General features: G+C 66.1%; 1 protein-coding gene across 9 annotated transcripts in view; it reads right to left on the minus strand.

Annotated features, from left to right (window-relative positions):
* The window catches only part of BCOR (BCL6 corepressor), an 83,964-nt gene that overhangs the window by 55,070 nt on the left and 15,614 nt on the right, over positions 1-13,280 (minus strand). For 4 of the 9 annotated variants that reach the window (XM_042788379.1, XM_042788376.1, XM_042788374.1 and 1 more), the window contains exon 1: positions 3,740-4,342. The exons of 1 other annotated variant lie outside the window; for it this stretch is intronic. The gene's annotated coding sequence lies outside the window, so the exon portion shown is untranslated. Of the gene's footprint in view, positions 1-1,072; positions 3,026-3,739; positions 4,344-4,395; positions 4,454-13,280 lie in introns of those variants that run through there. 4 more of the 9 variants (XM_042788375.1, XM_042788370.1, XM_042788372.1 and 1 more) reach the window with 3 other exon arrangements.

A 13,280-nucleotide genomic window follows, 5' to 3' on the forward strand; every position in this document is an offset into this window, starting at 1 on the left:
GCCCAGGCTTGCACGCCACGATCGCATCTCCTCCACCGAGGACGTCTCAGTACAAAAGGAAGCACACACGCACCCGGGAGCTGCAAATAACCCCCCGGCCCACCCGAGCCCCAACGCAGACCCCACTCCCCGCCCGCCCTTGTGCTCCACGAGGTGTGCGTGGCCCCGTGAGCTCCCCAACGCCCCGGAGCAGGTCCGCCCGGCTCCTGTGAGCGCAGACACGAGCCGGGGGCCGCCCCACGCTGTGAGCACACACGCGGCCCCCGTGGGGCGAACGGCGCCGAGCTGCCGGGGGAGAAATTGGTGGGACCTGAAGGCGACCGCGGAAACTCGCTCCCCCCCGCGGGGCCGGGAACCTCCACCGCGGGGTTTCCACAGCAGCCCGCGGGAAAGAGGAGGGGGGGTGTGGAACGGAGAGGCCGGAGGAGGCGGAGAGCCGCCGGGGATGCCCCGTCGCCGGGGCTCACCCGCCCGGCCACCCCCGGGGCCCCGCCGCTGCCGAGCCCGAGGGGCGGCGGCGGCTTCCCCGGCCCCGGCTCCAAGCGCTCCTCGGAGTTTCCAGAGAGAGGAGGCTCCTGGGAACGACATAATCTGGCGCTCGCCCCGTGAACTCTTTTCCTGTTGTGGGAAACAGCTCTTATAAAGCCATCAGATGGACGGGGCAGCGCCGGGGGACCGGGGTGAGCTGCCCCGTCCGTCGTGTGTGTCGTCGTCGTCGTCGTCGTCGTCCCCCCCCCCCGCTCCGGCAGCATCCCTGCCACCAATGCTGCTCCCGCATCCTTCCAGGCCGGAACAGCCGGCCCCGATCCCCTCTCGGCTTTAAGGGTTAACAACCACCGCCACCAAAAAAAAAAAAAAAAAAAAAAGAAAAAAGAAAAAAAAGGGAGAGAGAGAAAAAAAGAAAAAAAAATATCGCGGTGACCTTTTCCTCTCCGACTCCCCCACTCTCCCTTTCAGGCTCCGGTTCCTGAGCTCGCAGGGAGCCTGAGCGGCTGTCTAGACCGATCTATCACAGACGGACAAACAATACCAGGAGAAGCCCCTGCCCGGTCCCTCAGCCTCCGCCACTCACCTTAGAAATGGCGAAGAACAGAAAAGTGACCGCGATACAATCCTCCCCGGTATATTTATAGCCTTCCACACAGCCCACCTTCATGCCTGACAAATGAGATTTTGTCTGCTCTCTCAGCGTACGCTCCAATAAACACACACTTTTTTTTTTTTTTTTTTTTTTTTTTGGTGCCTGTTTGTTTTTGGTAACATTCCGGACTCGTCCCTCCGACCTCAGGGCGGGCGAGGGCCCACCACGCCCGTGCGGGGAGGCAGGTTTGATAGCTGGTGCGGGAGGGGTTGGGGGGCGGGGGGGGGGAAGCAAGAGGGGACCCGGCCGCTCGTCCACACGCAACCTCCCAACCTGGAAACTTCAATGTCCGTATTCATCACGCCCCTTCACACCCGGCCCCTCGCACCCGGCCCCCCTCACCCGAAGTGCTCCCTCGTCCCTGCCAGCCCTCCTCCGGGTTGCGTATTAAAGAGGTATACGGGGAGAGGAGCCGGAGGTCCAACGCTGCAAAAGGCTGGGGAATAACTAATGAGCTGTGCAGCCCATTGATCCGGTGCATACTTCCTAATTAACTCTGAGTCACCTATTTGTGACAGCAATTCAAAGAACTGCACCAGGGATAAACTGCAACCCCGGCGCGCGAAGGCAACCCGGGGAGGCGGGGGGAGGCGGTGGGAAGAAGGGGGGGGAGGAATTTTCTCCTAATCCTCCTAAAAGCAATTAGGGTGAGCGCTGCGCTGACTACCTCTCGGGGGAAAAAAAAAAAAAAAAAAAAAAAAAAAAAGAGGGGAAAAAAAAAAAAGACACCCAAAACCAAAAAAACACCCAGCGGCTCCGACAGCAGAACCGAAAGGAAATGAACCGGTGTGTCGCAAGCGCGACGGCACCGAGCTCCAGACACACAGGCAAGCACCAGCCTCTCGGGGACGAAAGTAGGCGAGAGCGGCGGCCGGAGGAAGCGGTACGCGGGGCTCGGCGGGCAGCGGAGAGCACAAAGCTGCGGGAGAAGCGCGGGCGGCGGCGGAGCCACCGGCGGGAGGTGCGGGCGCTGCCCCAGGGGCCGAGACCCCCGCACCGCCCGCCCGCTCTCGCCCCCAGCTTTGTTCCCAAGCGGCCCTGGTGGGGCACGGGTCCCCCCGGCCGCCCCCCGCGGTAGGGCCACGGGGAGGGGGCGGCGAAAAAAAAAAAAAAAAAAAAAAAAAAGTTAATAGAAACCTTTGGAAAATCCGGGCTTTGCTACGGGGCTACGTGGTGCGGGCTGGGTTACCCCCACCCCCCCCCCTTTTTAATACAAACACGAATACAAAAGCTGCAGGCTCCGAAGAGCAGATGAAAGCAATGAACGGAGTTTCTGGAAAAGATTCATTAGTAGGAATTAATGCTGCGAGGAGCTCCGAGGCGATACCATTAATGCCAGTCCCCGCACTTTGTCAGTTTTACACCGCTTACTACGGCCGGGGCGCTTTTTTTTCTTTTTTTTTTTTTGGTCGGGGGAGAGGGGGAGGTGCTCTTCGCCTCCCTCTCGCCCCCTCCGCGATCACCAAACCCAGGATCCGACAGACATCGCGGAAACGAGAGCGGGGGGGGTGTGTGGGGGGGTGTGGGGCAGGGAAGAAAAACACCAACAAAAAAAATCCCAACAAACCCGAAAACACACAAACGCACACGCAACGTGCAAGAAAGAGGAACGTGAACCTCGGCAGCCCTCGCCCCCGGACTCGCTCCGCGAACATCAAATGCATGCCTCATATGCTGCGCAGAGCCTCCCCACTTGGCCCCGGCTTCACAAAGCGCCTCCGCTGCCTCCCCGCCTGGCCGTCCCCCTCCGGCCGGCCCTTTGATGGCAAGCCCCGAGCCTCCCTCCGGCTCGCTCTCCCAACTCCAAACTACATTTTAGGGCTGACTAAACTTCCGTGTCACGCCGGACCTCACGCCAGCACAGCTCCACGCACGGGAAAGCCCCGGGCCGCCCTGCCCCACGTGCGCGGCGGCGCCCGCCCCGCCGGGGCGGAGGGGAGGGGAGGGAAGGGGGGGGGGGGGGGGAGCGGCGCCCCCGGGCTCTCCCGGCGAGGGGAAGGCAGCCGATGGCGGGGCCTCCCCGCCGCTCACCTGCCCGCAGCCTCCGGGCCGCCCGCCGCTCTCGGCGGGGAAACGCGGAGCCCCGGCCCGCCCGGCGCGGGAGCCGTCCCCTCGCCGCGGGTGGGCAGCGCCGCTCCCCGCTCGCCACGTCCCCCGGGAGCCCCGCACACGACCGCTGCCCCCGGGCGCCTTCCCGATCGCGAAGTGCGAGACGACGGGAACACCACCGCCACCCCACACACGGGCGCACCGGAGCCGACAGCGCGACCGGCAGCTTCCCCCCACCACCACCACAACCCCCCCCCCACACACACACACCCCGCTCCGCCGCCCCGAGCAGGCATCTTTACGAGCAACTGCCTCCAAACTTCCCCTCCGCCACGGCAGCCCCGGAGGCGCACCGGGGGACCTCTCTCCGCCCCCCCACGCCGCCGCCTGCCCGCCACTCCCGCTCCAGCCCCGCTGCCCCGCGCCGTAACTTTCGGCCGCCGCGCTGCCGCGGGGCGAGGGGACCTCCGCGGCCGCCCCGTCACCGCGGGACCCGGCGGCGGCGGCGGCCGTTCCACGCGGGAGCTGTTCGCGGAGCGGAGCACTGACCTTCCTGCCGCGCCGCGGGGCTGCGGCGTGCGCCGTCCCCGCCGCGGGTCCCCCCGCACCGTCGCCTCGCCCTGCTGCTCTCCCGGGAAAGGGCAGCCCCGTCGGGGGTGGGAGTTGGAGCGGGTTGGGGGGAGGGGGGGGGGGGGGTGAAGAGGCGAGAAAAGTTTCCCGATCCCCCCGCCCCCTCGCCGTGGGTGCGTGTGCCGCGGCTTGCCCCGGCGCGGGCGGGCCGGGGAAGGGGTGCGGAGAGGCAGAGCGCTGCCGGGCGCGGGGGGCAGGAGCGCGGCCGCCGCCTGCGCCCACGGGGCAGGTGCCCGAGCGGAGGGGCTTTTGCTTCTCGGCTCGGCTGGGCTCAGCAGCGGGAGCGGGAGCCCGCGATGCTCATTCCGGCTGCCGGCGCTGGTTTGGCAGCGCCATGTTGCTGGCTTGCTCCGGGCGAAGTTCCTGCGCTGGCGAGCGCGGCGCTCCCCACATCTCGCCCGCGCCGCCGTCTCCCGTGCCCTGGCCGCCGCGGCTTTGTGTGTGTGTGGCTGGGGATTTAATTCTCCTCCTCCTCTTCTCCTCCTCTCTCTCTCTCTCTCTCTCTCTCTTTTTCTTCCTCTCCCCCCCCCCCCCCCTCCCCTCTTTAGTCCGCCGGGAAAGCCGCTCTTCCTCACCTTGCCGCTGGGAGACCGGGCTCCGTCTGCTGCACGCTGCGCTCCCCTCGCATCCCCCCTCCCTCTCTCCCTCCTCCTCCTCCTCCTCCTCCTCCTCCTCCTCCAGCCGCCGCCTCCCCTCCCTTCCCCTCCCCCCGGGCAGGCGCTGCACCGAGGGAGCCGCCGCCAGCAGCAGCGGCAGCGGCAGCAGCAGCAGCGCCGCCACCGCTTTTTCCCTCTGCAAGTTTCCCCCTCCCCTGGCTGCGTTTCCCTGCCCAGGCAGGGCTCGCCCGGTCGCTCACCCGCTTCCTCCCCCCACCCCCCCCCCCCCCCCCCCCCCGCTAGCCTCCTTGCCCTGACTAATTGATTTGCCCCCCCCCCGCCGCGCCGCCAGCCCCCCTCGCCTCGCCTCGGCCGCTCTCACCCCCCCACACACACACACCCCGGGCTGACACAGGTCGCTGCCAAGCTGCGGCGCCCCGGGGGGGGACCCCGCGCTCCCCGGCCGGCAGGGACAGGGAAGCCGCCCCCCCCCCCCCCCCGCCCCGCCGATACTCCCCTCGCTCGCTACCCAGAAGGCCAGTGGAGAACCGCAATTACCATAAAGCTCCGCTCACTCCGCTCCGCCAAGCTGTCAAAACCCCGGCGGCGGCGGCGGCGGCGCTGCCAGACATCGCTGCGAGGCTCCGCGGCGGGTCGCGCCGCGCTGCCACCCCCCCCGCCGCCCCGCTCCCCCCACCCCTCCCCCCCCCCCCCGGCCCCGACGCCCCCGGCCTTCCCGCCCCGCTCCCCCACCGGGGCGACCCGCTGCCCCGCGGCGCCCGGGATCCCCCCCGCCCCTCGGCGGTGCAGCCCGCGCCCCCACCCAGACCCGGATTCCCCCCGTCGCGCAAGGGCATCCCCGCCGCCCCAGGACACGCCGAGGGCTCGCAGCCGTCCTAACCCCCCGCAGGGGGTCATAGCGCGCACGGACCCTTACGGCCGCAGCCTCCCACCCGTGTGTGTGGGGGGGTGTCGTCGTCGTTTCCTCCCCCCCCCTCCCCGTCCCCGGAGCCCCTCTCTGGTCCCACCCGCCGCCCCCAACTTCGCGTAGTCCGCGGCTCGGCCGCGCTGATTTCCCCGCTTCCCCCCGGTCCGCTTCTGCGAGCTCTGAATCGGGATGGAAAAAAAGCCACTCGTTTGTCAACGTCTGCATTGCGCGGGGCGGAGGAGGGGGGGTGCGGGGGGGGGGGGGGCTTATTAAAGCGCGTTTTCGCCTGATCCGGCTTTGGCAGCCCTTCACGCGCTTTTTCCCGCGTGTGAGCGGTGTGGCAACGCGGGGTGGGGTGGCGACTGAAGCGCCGTTTCCCCTCGCTGGCATTTCTAAGGCTGCTTAAAGCTTTCTGCCCGGGTTGAGGAGCCCTTTAATCTCCGGGTTGGTAGTTATCGGCTGCATCTATTTACTTTGGCAAGGCAACTTTTGGCTCGGCGAGCCCGACTCGTAAATTTCACGTTCATGACGCCCATCCCCGCCGATACTGCCGGGCTCGGTCCCGCGGCGTGGAGGCTCCCGGGGCGGCCCCGGGGCGGCCGCGGCCTCCGGGCCAGGCGAGCCCTGGGCTCCGCAGCTCCCCCGCACCGCTCGGCGCCTTCCCGCCGGGGAAACGGGAGTTTTTGCCACCTCAGCGCCGCCGGCGCCGCATCGAGCCCTTCCCGCCGCCTCTCCGTGTGGGAGCGACCGGCAGCCAAAACGCCGGGCGATTAACGAGGACAGTTGGCCCCCAGGGGAGGAAGGGGGCGGGGGGGGGGGGGGCGGATTTTTAATCGCCACGTTCGGGAGGACCCCGCGCGAAAAGGCTGCGGAGATTCTGCGAGCTGCAAAAGCTTTCCTCGTCGGCAGCGCACAAGCAGAGAGCAGGGCTGTGAGTGTTCAGCTCCGGAGCAGGACTGCCGGGGCTGCCCGCCGCCGCTTATCTCCGAAGATGGAAAAGCTGGAGCTCCCGAAAGTTGTCCCTACCAAACCTCCCACACCCCCACCCCCTCAAAAAAAAAAAAAAAAAAAAAATTCCCAGAAGTTTTTAATCGAGAATCTAAACCACGTCTGGAAAAGAATGCGGGGGCGCCAGATGCTTGGGGAGGGGGACACAATGTGCACACAACTCCCCCCCTACACGCACACACATGCAGCCGGGTCACGGCCAGAGGGTTGGCATTTCACAAAACTGCCATGACGGGGCTCGGCGTTTTCGCTACGTCTCTCTCAAAAAAAACCTCGCCCGTCTCAAAGCAGAAGTGAAATATCCACCGTCTGAAACCCGAAACTCCAGCCGCAGCGCCGAGCTCCCTCGCCGGGGAGCCCGGGGAGCCGCCGGGCCGCGGTCCCGCCGTACCGGCCGTCGGGGCGCACGGCCCCGGGCAGCGGCCGGGCTTCATCCCGGCGCGGCGAGCCACGCATCTGAAAAGGCTCCCACACGTTTTTTTAATCTCCGATAACAAGCAGAAGGACACCTGGCCTATTACGCTGTAAAGCTATTTTTTATAAAGATGTTTTAGGGCTAGACATTAAAAGTTATTAGACTGAACACACGTGAGTTACAGGCACACAGCTGGAGGAAAGGCCTCTGTAGGTTTGGTTTTCTTTTTTTTTTTTTTTTTTCTTTTCCCTTTTCCTAGGGAAAACCTCATTAAAATTGCTTCTTTGGGGAGGAAAGCTGAACCAGCGCGTCTCCTGGCGAGGTGGCCGCAACCGCGGCTTCACGGCTGCGCCGATCTGGGCTTTGTCCCTCCCCGCAGGTCCGGATCCGCGGTGCCACCGCTCCGCACTTGCATCACAAAAGTCGCCCACTTCCCTTCCCCCGGGCTGCAAATGCCGCATCACATGTGTGCGCCTACAGAGTGGGGCTGGGTGGTTGGGGCAGGGGGTTTTGGTTGTTTTTTTTTTTTTTCTTTTTCCCTTTAACTAATGACTTCAAGTTATGTCGGGGTAAACTCGCTCCACTTTTATTTTTAACCGTAGTTAAACTTTCTTTCTTTGTGAACGCAGTTTCCTCCGTGGCGGGGAGGAACAGACCCGCGCTTGTTCGCCTCTGTGCCTTTTTTGTTCCCCGGGTCCCCGAGCTTTGCAGCGGGAGGCTGGCGGCTCCCGGCGAGGACATTGGGGCTTCAGTTCGCTCCTCCCGCGGCCTGGCTCGGCCCGGCTGCCGCGGCTGCGGCGGGCACCGCCGACCTAACCCCGGAGAATTCAGAGCATGCTCTTGCCTTGCGGATTACCGGGCCGCCTTCCCCCCGCCCCCTCAACCCCGGGGGGAGCTGACCCCCGGGTCAGGCCGCTGCACACACCGCTCTCTCCCCGGGAGCAGAGCGGGGGGGGGGGGGGGGGGAATCCGCGCACAGATGCTCGGGGGTTCCGCGCTGCTGCGGCGGCTGCCGCCGCGGAGCCGGGAGAGGATGCGCTCGCCGAAACGGCTGCTCCGATAATGCTAAGTACTTAACCTCCTCGTAAAGACAAATCCATTGTTAATGGCAGAATGGGCTTCTCGCAGGAGGCTTCCAAGTGGGATGGCTTTACGCTGGCTCTCATTTACCTCCAGCGCCGCCTCTAATTGGAAACCTTTCCCCCACACCCCACAGCCCCTCGGTCCCCGGCCCGCGCATCTCAGAAAGTTGGGAGTTAAACCGCAGGAACGGCGAGGCCGGGCCCCCGGCCCCCTCCACGGCCCCGCTCCCTGGCCCACAGAAAGGCAACGGGAGCACACGGGGCTCCCGGGCCCCGGGAATGAGGGAGAGGGGAGATGGGCGCTTCGAAGGTAAAATGAATTAATGCAAGCGAGGTGCTCAGACAGCCTGGTGATGAGTGCTAGGAAAAGCCTATAAATAACAGATCACTGTCCTAAGCTCTGAATTGCCCTGCTTGAGTGTGTCTTAAATCAGACCTTTATCATTGCTTATTGTAAGGCTGTTTTTAATGGAAGTGTAGAAATCTGAATAACAAAACAAGACAAGCCTCAATTGGCGTTACACAGGGTCTGCAGCGCTTTCAGACCTGACACGGTGCCAGCATATTGTTACACCGCCATGCAAACTCCCCGTGCAATCAAGGGGGTTTTGCATAGCAGAAGTACTATAATTTTACTTCGTAGTTCAGGGCTACTCTGTTGACAGGAGATCCATTATTTTCTCTCCCCAGAAGAGCCCAAGACGCGCTCGGTTCACGGACTAAGCGCCGCTATCTTTCTTACAAAGGCGAATGACAAATGTCTCCAGTTGTGTTTGCTTTGCTCTGCACCCTTTCCCTGCTCCACAGAAGAGCGGAGATGCTCGCGGTCCTCCGGGCCCCGTTTGCCGCTCGGAGCGGGCATCCCGGGCCGGACAGACAGAAACACACGTCCGACTCGGCCAGCCCGCAGCCGGGCGGCTCGGCCTGCCGACCGCCGCCCGAGGCAGGGGGGAAAGCGCTCGCTGGGCCCGGGCAGAGCTCGGTGGGGAAGGCGCAGCGCCGAGCCCACCGGGACGGCCGCGGGGGGACGGGCAGGAGGCACGGCCCCGGCCCCGGGTGAGGAAAGGGGGGGAGGCAGGGGGCAGCCGGCCGCTGCAGGAGGAGGGCAGGCCGGCTGCGAGCTGCCCCCTCCACCTCTCCCACATGCATACCTCGGCCATTTTGTCTGCTTGCGGCTCGGCTGTGGCCCCGGTCCCCCCCCCCCGCGTTGCACCCCCCCCGGTCCCGGTCCGTCCCCTCGAGCAGAGGGGCTGCTGCGGGGCGGTGCCCCGGGCGCAGGGGCCGGGCAGGGCCGGGCAGGAGGAGGTGGAAGGAGGGTCGGCGGCAGCCCCGGCCGCCCCTGCTAGCGGGGAGATGCAGCCGCTAGGCAAGGCCCTGCAGGGGAGGGGGCGTGCGCCGCACAAGTCTGGAAAGGAGTAAAAATAGCGCCGGCGAGGTTTGTCGCTTCTCCTCGCCTCCCCCCCGGCCCCGCGGGGGGCAGCGGGCGGCGCGGCGGGGAGGGCGCCAGGGGAGGACCCGAGCTGAAGCCAGACAAAACCCCGGCCCCGGCCGGAGAAGCGGTACGGGTGAGGTTGAGCCTTCGCCTTTGAAGGCGATGCGCGGGAGCCAGGGGCTGTGCCCCCCCCTTTTTCCCGATGGGGTCCCTCAGCCCCGGGGGGCGCGGGCTGCGCCCCGGCCCCGTCCCTCGGCGGCCCGGGGGGAGCGGCAGCGAGAGGCAGCTCGGCGGAGGCACGGCAGCCACCACGCTCCCGAGTTTAAATATAATACGGCGGTCGGGGGAACCGCCATGGTTTGAAGGTGTGTTTGTGCAGACTACAGCTTGTATGTTAATAATTGGATACAGTCGATGAATCACCTCCGTCCTCCTTCTGGTTTTGTTTTTGTGTTGTGTTTTGTTTCGGAGGGGGTGGGGAGAGAAAGCGAGGAGACGATGCCGTGCCTCGGCGCTGAATACCAATTCCGCGCCCGGGTTCATAAACACTGGGGTTATTCACTCCGCCCCAGAGGTGACAGCGGAGGCCTCCGCCGCTCTCCGCGCCCGCGCCCCGCGGCGCGGCCCCGGGGCTCGCCGGCGTGCGGAGCGGGATTCGCGCCCCGGCTGGAAGCCCGGCAGCGGCGGGTGGCTCGCCGGGGTGCATACATATGAAATGAGAGCCTGCAACATCAAAGCGGCAGCGGAGCGGGGGCAGGGAGGGGCTCTCGGTGTGTACACGTGTGTACTTTTCCAGAGAAAAGCCCCTAATTTTTCAAATCGGATCCTTTTTTTTTTTTTTTTTTTTCTTTCCCTTCACTCGCATGGCAGACACGCGGAGCGATGCTTTAGTCCTGTACTTAACACTTCACAGTGTTTTTAGCAATTAAGGCGAGAGGGGGGTGGGTATAAAGATAAGCCACTTTTTCGCCCTGCAAGTGTGAAAGATAAGATAACAGTAAGCTGGGGCAAAACGTCTGCTTGCAACCTCCCCCCAGCGATTCTGATCGGTCACCTCTTATCGCAGAAAATGTTCATTTCGAAAGCAGCTTCAAAAAAAACCAAGGGAAAATAAAAGTATTTTCCGTTCAGAAATGCCATTTAACACCCCATCCTCAGTTCATCTCCCTACGCTGTCCCCCCCCCCGCGCCGCCGCGGTACCCAAACCAGGGCAGCAGCCGCTTCCTAGCGCGCCTCTCGGAAGCCAAATCACGCAGGTAATCAGAGGACTGAAACCTGCCAGGCGCCGAGATTAGCTCCGCGGCGCTCCCCGGCCGTGCCCGCTCGCCGCCCCCGTCGCGGGTGGGGGACGCGGCCTGCCTTACCGGCCTCTCGCTGCCCGTAAAGCGGGTAGGGAGCTGCGCTGGGGAGGGCCCCACGCCGGCACCACACGCGGCGGGGGGCCAGCCACAGCCACAGCCGGGCTGCCTTTTCCACGTCCTTTCCCTGCAGCACCCCCGACGGCATCGGGACGGTGTGGCGGGGGCGGCGATGTTCCCCCACCCCCCCGGCCTGCCCCCGGCCGAGATGCAGGATCCGCTGCCGGCGGCCGCGCTCGGCGTCGAGTCGCTTCTGCTTTCTCCCCCGCGCCCCCACCGAACTCCCCCTCCCCTTTCCCCCCCCCCTCCGGCCGCTTCCTACCCCGCCGCCCGGCAGGCACGGGCGGAGGCTGCGAGTGGGTACGGGCGGAGGCCGCGGGTGGCTCCTCCCCGGCCCTCGGGCAGCGGGGCTCGGCGCGCCCACGCCCACGCCTGCCACGGCCACGGCCGGGGCTTCGCGCCGCTTCCCCGTCCCCGGGGGCCTCCCCCTCCAGGCCCGGTGTTTCCCCCCTCCCGTCCTTCAGCCGTCGCCACCTGCGAGAAGCCGAGTAGAAAAAGCTTCCCGACACCTCCCCGAGGGCAAGGCGCGGCCGCGCCGTGTCCTCGCTGCTCTGGGAAACCTCCGCACGGGGCCTCCACGCGAGGCAGCGGAGCGCGTGTGTGGCGTGGGCGGGCGGGCGTCCCCTCGTCCCCTGTCAAAGCCGCACCCAGGTCCCCGCACGGCAGCCAGGATAGCGGGGAACCCCGCGCAGCCCCGACGTTCTCGGGGCCGGAGGAGATCCGGGGTGGCCCGGCGGGAAGCCGAGACGGCGGGGGGGGCTTCCCCGGGTCTCGCCGCATCCCCGGTCTCCTCCCGCCGCCTTTCTCAGAAATCCGTCGGTGCCGTGCTCTCGAAGTGAGTGGGTCAGCAGCTGATGACAAGGGGAAAAAGGAAGAAGAAAGCGAGCGAGCGAAAAGGAAAAAAAAAAAAAAAAAAAAAAAAAATCCACCCTCCCAAACCCTAGGCTGGTGCGATTACTCATCCCCAGAGTTCCCCTAAGTCAGAGAAACTTGGCGAAGTCCCAAGGCCGAGCCGTTAGCACGGTCTGAGGCTCCCCGGGCACCTTCCGCCGCGGGGCCGCCCCGGAGGGCACGCGGGGCTCGGGGGGGCTCGGCGGGGCCGGGGCTGGGGCCCGGGCCGGGACCGGCGGGGAGAGGCAGTCCCCATCGCCAGCGCTCTCCGCGCTCGAGTTATTGTGGAGCGTTTTATCTTCACAGTCACATCGGCAGCTAACGAAGCTCGGCGGCTGCAGCCCACACGACTTTGGTTCTCTGCATTTATCCTTCAATAAAAGCCGATTCCTTTATTAGAAACAGGAGACGTGTCTCCTACCGCCCCTATCAAATCCCAACTGGCAAGGCGCAGCCGACACCTCCCCCTCAGCCCCCCCCCCCCCCCCCCGCCCGAGAAGGGCAGGCGGCACCACCCCACGGCCTACGCCCCCCCTCCCTCCGGACCCCCCACCGCGAACATCCCGCTCTCCCCCTTTCCAGCCCCCCCACGAACAGGGGCAGCCCTCGCCCCCTTCCACCGGGCGGCCAACGCCCCCTCCCCGAGATCCCCCCCCCGGGCGGGAGCAGCCGAGGCCAGCCGGCCCCTCTCCGCTGCGCGCCCCCCACCCCAAACACTCCGCGCCGGCACGGGCAGCCGCCTTCCCCCCCCCCCCCCCTTCGCCAAATCAATCGCCCCCACCAGGCGCACCCACACGACTTTCGTTCCCCTGCATTTATCGTTCAATAAAAGTCGTTTCCTTTATTAGAAACAGAGGAGACGCTTCTCCCACCGCCCTCACCTCATGCCCCCTCCGCGGGCGCAGCCGGCGGCCCCCCCCTTCCACATCGCCCCCCGCCTAGTGCGGCCCGCTCCACAACCCCCTCCTCGCTCCCACCACCGCCGCCGCCCCCTAAAAATAACAATAACAGTAATAACAATAATAACAGCCGCCGTCCCCAGCAGTAGCGGCAGCCAGCCCCCCCCCCCCTTCACCGAGCCCAGCCACCTCCTCCCCTTCCCTCTCAAATCCCCCATCGCTAGGCGCAGCCAACTCGCCCCCCCCCCCTCCCCCCGCCCGCCTTTCCCCAGGCGCAGCCAACGACCCAGCAAATCCCCTCGCCAGGCACGGCTCGGCCCCCGCCCGCCTCGCAGACCCCCCCCTCCCTTACCCCCCCCCCAACCCCCCCCCCGGGCACCGAGCAGGTTTGCGCGGCGGCTGCTTGTGCGACTCCGATCGGAGCTGCCGCCGCTACCGGGCGGGGAAGGTTTCCCCAGGCGCCGCCGGGAGAGCCGGTGCTCGGAGGATGCCAGCCCGCCGTGCCGTGCCGTGCCGTGCCCCGCCGTGCCGTGCCGCTCCGTGCCGTGCCGCTCCGTGCCGTGCCCCGCCGTGCCCCTCCTCCGCGCCGCGGCTGCGGGGAGAGCGCCCGGCGGAGAATCTCCCCGCCGAGGAGGGGCCGGGACGGAGCGCGCTCTGTATCGCATTAAATTAATCTCCCGGCTTCGGAGGAGGCAGGTGATTCTGCCAAACACAATGAAGGGTTTGAGCGCTGCGGAATAAAGCGCCGTTCATCGGGCCGCCGTGCCCGGCTCCGCCACGGGATCCCCGG

Source organism: Tyto alba, unplaced genomic scaffold (assembly GCF_018691265.1).
Source record: "Tyto alba isolate M040663 unplaced genomic scaffold, T.alba_DEE_v4.0 Super-Scaffold_14, whole genome shotgun sequence".
Classification (NCBI taxonomy): domain Eukaryota; kingdom Metazoa; phylum Chordata; class Aves; order Strigiformes; family Tytonidae; genus Tyto; species Tyto alba.